Source organism: Aulonocara stuartgranti (genome assembly GCF_965226115.1).
Source record: "Aulonocara stuartgranti genome assembly, chromosome: 10".
In the NCBI taxonomy this organism is placed as follows: domain Eukaryota; kingdom Metazoa; phylum Chordata; class Actinopteri; order Cichliformes; family Cichlidae; genus Aulonocara; species Aulonocara stuartgranti.
The window spans coordinates 31,404,415-31,415,009 of record NC_138946.1 but is presented as its reverse complement, the minus strand read 5'-3'; the positions used below and the strand labels follow the sequence as shown (position 1 = coordinate 31,415,009).

The following is a 10,595-nucleotide window of genomic DNA, read 5'->3' as shown; positions in this document are numbered from 1 at the left end:
TCAGTTTGGCATTAGCTTTTTTCACAGTGAATTTGTTCATTTTGTTGTTTGGTGCTTAGCAATGATCCCTTTCATGAGTTTCAGTATTATTTTTATTTATTTGTTTCTCCTTAAATCATTATTTGAGGAGAAACGGAAAGTTCAGAAAAGGTATTACACTGCAAATTCAACATTTTATGAAATGCTTTGTTGCGCTCACCAACTTTACCTCACTGGCTAGAACAAATACAAAGGGTTACCTGAGGACGCTTTGTTGTAACATCTAAAATTCCTTTGAAAGTCTTCATATCATTACAACGATGAACAATCTTTAAGAAGAAGACAAGGAAGAAGAAGAAACAAGCTTTATTGGTTACATACACAATCATACAGAGTACAACATGCAGAGAAATGTGTCGTTTCCAAGCTGTGGACAACTTTAAACTTTCTAATATGGATCACAAGCACTTACTGTAGGACTTAGAAATGCTTGGAAAGTAATAGTTCACAACAGAAGTATATCTGTGGGTAACTGACATCAATACACTGTTAAAGTGTCATATGGGAGAGTAGAATCACTGCATCTATAGATGAATGCCTTACTGACTTATATTGGTTTTGTTTCAGTTCTAAGTTTGGTTGCTCAGTTTGATTTCAATCTAAATGGAGAAACCCAGAAAAAAGAATCCTCAGTGACCTTTGTCTTTGTTGTCAGATCCTTGGACAGTGTGTGCTACAGTGTCCTGTGCATGTTGTGTTGAGGTGAAGCAGATGGAGGTGAGGTCCCTCATGGAGGTGGCAATGTGCTACACCCCCACTTCTCCTAATGCCACCTGCTAATCCACCTGCAGGATTACTGTCCACTGTAATCACTCATCCTTCACTGTGACACACCTCACCTCACAGTGCAACTCCTGAGTCATTAAACACACACACACACACACACACACACACACACACACACACACACACACACACACACACACACACACACAGAGGGAGACGTGTACCTTGCTTAGGATGTTTCTTATGGCTGTAGTTTTATATGGAATGTAAAACGTGTTAATCAGGTTTACCATCACTGTGTGATTTATCACTTATTGGATTTGGTTATAATAGTGACTTTCATGCACAGTACCTGGACAAACTATTAATAAGCATCGATCGCCAATATAAATATAAATTAACAAACCATTTGTGTTAGATATACAGACAAAGCAAAAACCAGAAGAGATTAACAATAAAAACATGAAGGAACAAGAAGCACTCTGAGAGCACAAACCTCTCCAAGGCAGCTCACTCTATGGGCAGTACTGTATGTACTTTTAAGGGGACAGTATCGTGTTTTCATTTTGTTTACTTTGATCTTTTTAAACATAATTTAAGAAGTTTTAGTGCAGTAAAAATCAGATAAGATTAGCGTGACAGATGTTACTTTGACCCACCAACATTATGTGGGATTCCAAGATTCTTTACTTGTCACATGCATAGTCATACAACACACAGTGAAATCTGCTCCTTGACTGTGCAAAACATTAAAAACAACAAGTCACTTTAAATAAAAAAATGGAAATTTTAAATTAAAAAACTGAAAATGTACAATGAATGTTAAATTGCTTTGTGCCATATTAGCACAGCAATGTACTGACTGAGCTTAAACTAAATGACCAAAGTCATGTAAACAGAGTGATCAGAGCAGGCGATGGATAGTAGGTGTGGATTTGTAAACAACTGGACATGAATAACTTGAGCTTATTACAGTGGGGCAAAAAAGTATTTAGTCAGCCACCGATTGTGCAAGTTCCCCCACCTAAAATGATGACAGAGGTCAGTAATTTGCACCAGAGGTACACTTCAACTGTGAGAGACAGAATGTGAAAAAAAAAAAATCCATGAATCCACATGGTAGGATTTGTAAAGAATTTATTCGTAAATCAGGGTGGAAAATAAGTATTTGGTCAATAACAAAAATACAACTCAATACTTTGTAACATAACCTTTGTTGGCAATAACAGAGGTCAAACGTTTACTATAGGTCTTTACCAGGTTTGCACACACAGTAGCTGGTATTTTGGCCCATTCCTCCATGCAGATCTTCTCGAGAGCAGTGATGTTTTGGGGCTGTCGCCGAGCAACATGGACTTTCAACTCCCGCCACAGATTTCTATGGGGTTGAGGTCTGGAGACTGGCTAGGCCACTCCAGGACTTTCAAATGCTTCTTACGGAGCCACTCCTTTGTTGCCCGGGCGGTGTGTTTTGGATCATTGTCATGTTGGAAGACCCAGCCTCGTTTCATCTTCAAAGTTCTCACTGATGGAAGGAGGTTTTGGCTCAAAATCTCACGATACATGGCCCCATTCATTCTGTCCTTAACACGGATCAGTCGTCCTGTCCCCTTGGCAGAAAAACAGCCCCATAGCATGATGTTTCCACCCCCATGCTTTACAGTAGGTATGGTGCTCTTGGGATGCAACTCAGTATTCTTCTTCCTCCAAACACGACGAGTTGAGTTTATACCAAAAAGTTCTACTTTGGTTTCATCTGACCACATGACATTCTCCCAATCCTCTGCTGTATCATCCATGTGCTCTCTGGCAAACTTCAGACGGGCCTGGACATGCACTGGCTTCAGCAGCGGAACACGTCTGGCACTGCGGGATTTGATTCCCTGCCGTTGTAGTGTGTTACTGATGGTGACCTTTGTTACTTTGGTCCCAGCTCTCTGCAGGTCATTCACCAGGTCCCCCCGTGTGGTTCTGGGATCTTTGCTCACCGTTCTCATGATCATTTTGACCCCACGGAATGAGATCTTGCGTGGAGCCCCAGATCGAGGGAGATTATCAGTGGTCTTGTATGTCTTCCATTTTCTGATGATTGCTCCCACAGTTGATTTTTTCACACCAAGCTGCTTGCCTGTTGTAGATTCACTCTTCCCAGTCTGGTGCAGGTCTACAATACTTTTCCTGGTGTCCTTCAAAAGCTCTTTGGTCTTGGCCATGGCGGAGTTTGGAGTCTGACTGTTTGAGGCTGTGGACAGGTGTCTTTTATACAGATGATGAGTTCAAACAGGTGCCATTCATACAGGTAACGAGTGGGGGACAGAAAAGCTTCTTACAGAAGACGTTACAGGTCTGTGAGAGCCAGAGATTTTCCTTGTTTGAGGTGACCAAATAATTATTTTCCACCCTGATTTACGAATAAATTCTTTACAAATCCTACCATGTGAATTCATGGATTTTTTTTTTTCACATTCTGTCTCTCACAGTTGAAGTGTACCTCTGGTGCAAATTACTGACCTCTGTCATCATTTTAGGTGGGGGAACTTGCACAATCGGTGGCTGACTAAATACTTTTTTTGCCCCACTGTATATAATTATATACTACAGTATGATATAGAATATGTGTATCCAGTATATACACATTCAAGGTTTTCTGACAATTCACAATCTTTATATATATATTTGTTTAAACAGCCAAAGACTACAGTTTCTCCAAGGAGAATGAAAACGTCAGAAAACATCAGGTAAGCAAAATATCAAAAAACTGTCTATGTTCCAAACAGCTGCAGATGCACCTGCTGGAGACAGGAACAAAAGCATCAGTACAGACCAAGACAACAAATAAACAATGAATTAATGTTCAAAAAGTCTTGTTGGAACACATTATACAGGGAAAAAATCACACAAACATCAACTTGAACATCCCAGAATGACCAGTGAAGTTCTGGGAGTCTGTTTTAGACAATTCCAGCAGTCAGACACAATTTATCCTGTTGTCACTGTGTTTTACTGTTAGAGCGCCTAGATTTGACCCTTGCAGCGGATACTGTGACATGCCGGAGCTCTTTGAAGAAGAATGGGATGCTCTCAGTGTGTAAACAGTAGCTTGGTAATAACCGACTTTTCTGTGGAGGCTATAATCCCAAACATACGCCCGGGTCAACCCAAGGAGCAAATCAATCCAATCCAGGAACAGTTTGATGGGTTGTTTCAGTCTCTAGATGTCAATCCCCTTAAAAGGTCTTTGGTGGGATTTGAGGAAACAAAATGTATATTAGTGGGATGGAAACTTTACTAAATGATGAATGGGCTGAGACTGCAAAAGAAAATCTTTTAGAATAGAGTTTGATATTTAGTGATCGCATCATTAAGATTACTAATTATATTGCCAATCTTATCATTATGCCAACACCTGGTTATCATGTTACCTGTCTTACCTTAAACCAAGTGTGCAGTGAATAATATGAAACATAACACATATGATAATAACTAATTAGTCCAGTAACATGATGTACAGTCAGAAACCTTTTGTCCGAGGTGTATTTTTGAGTTTTGTTCCTACCACAGCTTTGTCCAGTATGATATATGCTGACTTCACTGTGCTCGATTCTTCAGGCTGGGATTTTATGTCACGATCCTGGGTCTTATGACCCAGTGTTTTGAGTTTTAGTTCATTTTGATGTTTATAGTATGTTTAAGCTCATTAGGTCTCCTATGTTCATTTGCTTATTAGTTCCCCCTTGTGTTTCCAACCCATGTTAAGTCTCCCTTGCCCTTCGTGTGTTTCATGTCTGTGTCTTACGTTGTCAAGTTCTGGTTGTCATGTCTGCTTCTCATTATGTTTCCAATTTTATTTTGAAGAGATCTCGTGTTTTTATATTATGGATTATGTTTTGAGTCCTTTGTTGTACTGTTTCTTGTTTCCCTAGGTCTCAGTTATGGTTATCATAGGTTTAGTTCTTTGGCTTTGTAATATGGCTTCCCTGTGTTCCATGTTGTGTCTACTGTGACGTTTTTGTACCATGTTTCAGGTTCCTATGTTCTGTCTCCCCAGTTGCTGTTAAGTTTACATGTCTAGAGTTCAGTCAGTGTGTTTCCTGTTTTACTTTGAAGGTCCGTGTCTCATGTCAGTGTTTCTAGTTTTGCTTCCCTTGTCTCGTCCAGCCTGATTACTCCCAGCTGTGCTCTCCTTCTGTGTCTTGTTCCCTCGTTATCCCTCTGTGTATTTGAGCCCGGTGTTTCTCTTTGTCAGTGTTGTAGTCTCCCTCATGGCTGTGTTTCCCTGTGTGTCAGTTAGCCATGTCCCAGTTTAGTTTTCCCCATGCCATTCTGCAATAAAGCAGCTTTTTGAGTTTAATTTCATTGTCGTGAGTTTTGCGTTTGGGTCCTTCTCCTGCCTGTACACAGCCGAAACATGACATTTTACTCCATTTGAAGTATTTGTTCATTATTTCATTGGAAATTTTAGCTGGTTAAATGACCTTGCACTGCAGTTTCTTGTTTCAGAGGGTGAGTATTCCTCAGTTTAGGTGTAGAAAAGGAGAAAGAGACAGCGACTAAAATTTAAGCTGTTGTAACTGTATGTAAGGACAGCGCTCTCACTGATATATGAATATGCTAGATTTCTCTTTGTCTGTTTTTTATCATTTCAGTCCTATAAGTGAATTTCTACAAATCTGACTTGAATCATAACCTCATCTCAGAGTTGAACAGATTAGATGTCAGTGTTGATAGTCAGAGGCCTCAAAAACAACAAAAATAAACTGATAACATCTACATAAATTCCTTCAGAGTCTTCAGTAAATATATTAATCTATAGAAATGTGGATGCAAACTTCAGCTTGACAGGATGACATACAACACAATTTTCTGCAGAAGCATGGGACTGCATGTCAGCTGTGTTTTGTGAGTTAAACACACTTAACTTTGATAGTGTTGCCAAATTGGACAAACTGTGACTGTGTACAAATAAAATAAAACAGCTTGTGTAGATAACTACTGACTCAAGCTTGATTCTTTCTACTTTGAATATAATCTATACACAGATAGCAAATCAGCAAATGAAGTCAATGTTTCAATCCTGCATATACTGCGTTGTGAAAAAAACCCTTTCTGATTTCTTTCTTTGTTTTCTTGCATATTTGTCACACTTACATGATTCAGATTTTCAAATAAATTTTAATACTAGACAGAAATAATAAAACGAACTAAAATAATTCTTTACAGTATTGCTTTGTCTTGATACGTGCTCAATCATCCAGGTAAGTAAATCCCAAAAGGTTGATTGTGTTCATCTGGCCGTAGTGTTTTCAGTGGGAGAAACGTTTCGACTTCTTCAGTCTCAGCTAACTGCAGGTTTCCCCAATCATATAAACAGGACATTTGCATGACTGAAACCAGCTCAGCTCAGTGGACCAACACCTCAAATTCACCAGGGAGGATATGAAAAGTGGCAGGTTGGCTTCCATAGAAGCAGAAATTGGGGACATTTAAAAATTGATGTGTACCGTAAACCTACGCATACGGATCAGTATTTAAGGTTTGACTCTCATCATCCACTGGAGCATAAACTGGGTGTCATCAGGACGCTACAACACAGAGCGAACACCAGAAGAACATCACATCAAGAAGGCCCTGAGTAAATGTGGTTATCCCAGCTGGACATTTGTCAAAGCTGGGAAGGTGCCTAAAGAAAGCTCCAGCCGATCCAGGGGAGAAGGACAACTGCTGCGAAAACTAGTAGTGAACCTGTACGTGTCAGGAATATTGGAACAGTTGAGACACATTTTTTTCTAAACACCGCATCTCCGTGGCTTTTAAACCCCAAATCCTTGGTGTAACTCCGAAATGACAACACAGGCACGGCTTCTTCAAGACGGGCGCTTCGCTGCATTTATTGAACGCCGTGAAAACTACAAACATAAAACACAAAGACTTTAAGCGCTTCAGTCTATCAAAATTAACACTTGTGCTTTAACAACGAAAATTACCTCGTGGCCGCCTGCCACTTCGGAGGTCCTAGAAGAATAGCTTTACAGTCTTGTGCATTCTAAATTAAAACATAAAATAATTAGAACACCATACATTACAAATTTTTACAATATCACAATACAGTTATGGCAAATGACAAATACCTTGTACCGCTGGTAGACTAACCAGGCCTTTGCAGATAGCTCGCTGGACTCCTTAGCGTGATTATTAAACGTGGGCTCACAGCCTATACTATCACGCCCAAACCTCGTGATAATAGCGGTGTAACAAAACTTGTTCTTTCTGACAAGATAAACACACCCTTACAATATTGGCCACAGAAACGTACAAGCAAGAACATTTTAACTGCTGGAACCATCTATTAAACTTCTTTATACATAAGCCATTTCTGTGACACTTACACTTGGGGCTCCACCCCAAGGATCGGGTCCCCCGACACAAACATAGTAACATAGTGTACGCTGTTAAGTGCCAGGAGGATTGCCAGGATTTATACATCGGGGAAACCAAACAATCTCTGGTGAAGCGGATGGCACAACACAAAAGAGCTACCTCGTCAGGCCAGGACTCCGCAGTTTATGTACACCTACAGGCCACATGACACTCTTTCAATGATGAGGATGTACACATCCTGGACAGGGAGGAACGCTGGTTTGAGTCAAGGAGGCCATTTACGTGAAAAGGGAAAGACCATCTCTGAATCGAGGAGGGGGCCTAAGGGTACATCTATCACCATCTGACAATGCTGTGATTGCAGCCATTCCCCAACTCTCTGTGAATGGGACTCATGGCCATTAATCAATGATCAGTTTACCTTGATCAGTGGTTGCTGATCAGTGGTTATGACAATTTGCATGTTATTGATCAAGGACCTGACCTCACAGCCCATTGTACCATCTTTTGGAATTTACAGTACTGATTTGATTCAGCTAAACTGGACACTTTTTGCACATGAATGGTCTGTTGGACTATTTTAGGTTATACCAAAGCATCTCATCATTGTTTTAAACCCCAAAATAGCATATATCAATAAATCAGAATCATTTGGAACCAACAGTCTTTCTGCAGTTTCCATATAATCTAATATCCCCCTATATGCTAGCATGTTTACATTCAGGTAACCATGTTGTAAGAGACAGGCCTGAACGTTTAAGGCAACAAAGTGTGACTGCAGAAAATTAAATAATAGGTTCTGAGGTCGTCAGAAGACGCAATAAGAGGCACAGCTTTCCAAAGTCAGAGTGATTAAAAATAAATAGAAAAAATAAAAAACAGCAAACACTGTGGCTCAAGTAAAAAAAAAAAAAATCAAAGTTGATATGAAAAAGACTAACAGACAAAAGAGGAAAACAGCTGGAAGTCAAGAGCCAAATTCTCCCTGTAAAGAACATAAATCCATTTTCTTCAACATCTATGGGATAGTGCCAAGAAATTATAATATAGGTGACAACATCTAATAATGACAGAAGGATTTTTTTGTTCAATTATTAACACAGTTAAGATATGATATGATGAGATAAGGGATAGTGTTTTTAATATAAATTAAAAAGGTTAAAGCTCACACCTTTACCTTTAGTATTTATTTATTTATTTAAATTCAAATTTTAATTAATTAGTCTTAGCAGTGAGTCATGGAGTTCCACAGGGTTCTGTGCTGGGACCAACATCTTTCTTACTGTACATGTTTCTCTTAGGCAGTTAGTAGAACGTTTTATAACTAGAACACACAGAAGACATTTCCCCTGGTATGCAGATGAGTTATACTGAAGCCAGATGGCACAAATCAGTTAAACTATATTCATGGTAGGACATTCAAATTCACTCACTTGTAGTCATTCCCAGTACTCACTTGTGCCTCCCCTTCCTCTTGGGCACAAGTAGCCTTGCCTAAAAACCCCATCTTTGTAAACTACCATCTCTGACTGTCTGTTGCGTCGTGTCACCACATCCTATAGGGACACATCTCTTATTAATAAAATCAGGGGAAATTGACCTTAATCTCGTCATTCTGCATTTTTGAGTCACCTGTTCTTGTTGAGTTTAAAACACATCCCATGTCAGGATGATGATTTCTAACTTCCAACTCTTAGATAAGTGTAATCCCCTATTATCAGGATTAAAATCTCTATCATTGGGTTTTTATGTGTAATATTTTTTTCTTGCTGCAAGGTCTCATCTTATCTTTAGATATTTACTTTCATAGTTGCAATATATAATTAAAATTAAACAGAATTAAATTAATGTGCAACCACGAAAGAACTGGGTGAGACAAATGTCTCTGACAGTACAGTGCTCCAACGGGTGTGAGTCCCAACTTGGCTGGTAGTTGGGGGCGGGGGCTGGTGGGCTGTTTAATGGCGTTCTGTGTGGAGCTGCTGGTGGCACCTGGTTTGCACAGAGGAGATTACTAAAATGTGTGTGTGTGTGTGTGTGTGTGTGTGTGTGTGTGTGTGTGTGTGTGTGTGTGTGTGCAGGGTGAGTGATTGGTCCTGACAGCAGTCTCTGTATTGCTGGCTGGCCTGCAGATTTAGCCGACCTGTTTTAGACACTCTAATCTGGATTAACTGCAGCAGTGTGTCAGTTGGGACGAGGACCGGAGCCTCCCCCACCCCCTGCCCCTTCACCTGCTTTTCCTCTCACTTCCCCTCCATCCACCCATCCATCTGTATGTGGGTCTTTTCTCCCCGCCTTCCATCCACCTGGATACCTGGTCTCTGTCTTCTTTACCATCTTTCTGAGCTTTAAGGCCTCGTTCAGCACACAAATCAGAAAATGTTCAGTTTCATATATAGACGTTGGCTCACTTGATTCACTCTGAAAATGTCTCTGTAAGTCCTGTCTTGGGGGGAAGGGTAGGGATTAAACCAGCTCAGTCCTCTTCCCTATTTCCCTATTTGTTGTTGCAGCCGTAGGAAGAGCTGTCCCACTGATGAACAGAGAGCACATTGCAATCATCAAGCGGGCAGTGTTTGAACACCACTTCTATTTTAAACAAACATAAATCAGTCCGAAAAGATTAGCAGTGTTTAATAAAAAGAACATCACTATTCAACAACACCAACGCCCTAAAAGAAAATAAAACAGAACGATTACATAGCTAAAAGTAAAACATTACTCTTTAATAAGTCATGATTTAACAATCTAATAAAACAACAACAAAGCTCGTCGAGGCCAGAACCCTATAAGCCTGTAAAGGTGCCTGTCAGTCACACATGTACAGTATGATACACTCACTCCTGAGGATGATTCTTTCATCACTGGCAACAACCTGCTCCACAAGAACAGTTTGGGACTAACGCGACCCCAACTGTGTGTTTTTAATCCATTCCCATGTAAACCCAAGGTGCCTCCTTCAGGTGCAGCAGCTCTGAGTTCTCTGTTGTGCGCTCTCTCCTCTCCTTCCAGTGCATCTTCTTCTCTTACCTTTTTTGGTTAAGTTTACCTGCTGACCCATCCAATTCACACCCCTGCAGTGCTGCTGCTGTTGTTCCATCCCGCACCGCCACTGAACGGATTGCTCTGTCTTTCCTCTCTTTATCTGGAGATAAGATACTTACTTTTGAGATAAAGCATATTATGATAAATCAAATGAGCTTTATCGCTTTTGTGCATCTGGGTGTTTGTGTGTGTGCGTGTGCGTGTGTGTGTGTGTGTGTGTTAATACAGCTGCTTTGCAGATAGATATAATCTGTGAATCCATGAAGTGTTGCAGATGTGCCCCAGGTTCACTGATCAGGGAGGGAAAATGACTGAGCATGATCTGTGGGAACTAACTTCTTGTAGGCATCATAGTTTTTATTCTAGAAATTATTTTTTATTTTGATAAACTACACAGGTTAGGATTG

General features: G+C 40.2%; 1 long non-coding RNA gene across 1 annotated transcript; it reads right to left on the bottom strand.

The window, feature by feature from the left end:
• Positions 1-3,257: 3,257 nt before the first annotated feature.
• Positions 3,258-10,420, bottom strand: LOC309715835. Its single transcript, XR_014279322.1, has 3 exons — positions 6,894-10,420; positions 6,750-6,808; positions 3,258-6,671 (listed from the first exon to the last, which is right to left on the bottom strand). It is a non-coding gene; the product is annotated as an uncharacterized lncRNA (long non-coding RNA).
• Between the last annotated feature and the right edge of the window lie 175 nt (positions 10,421-10,595).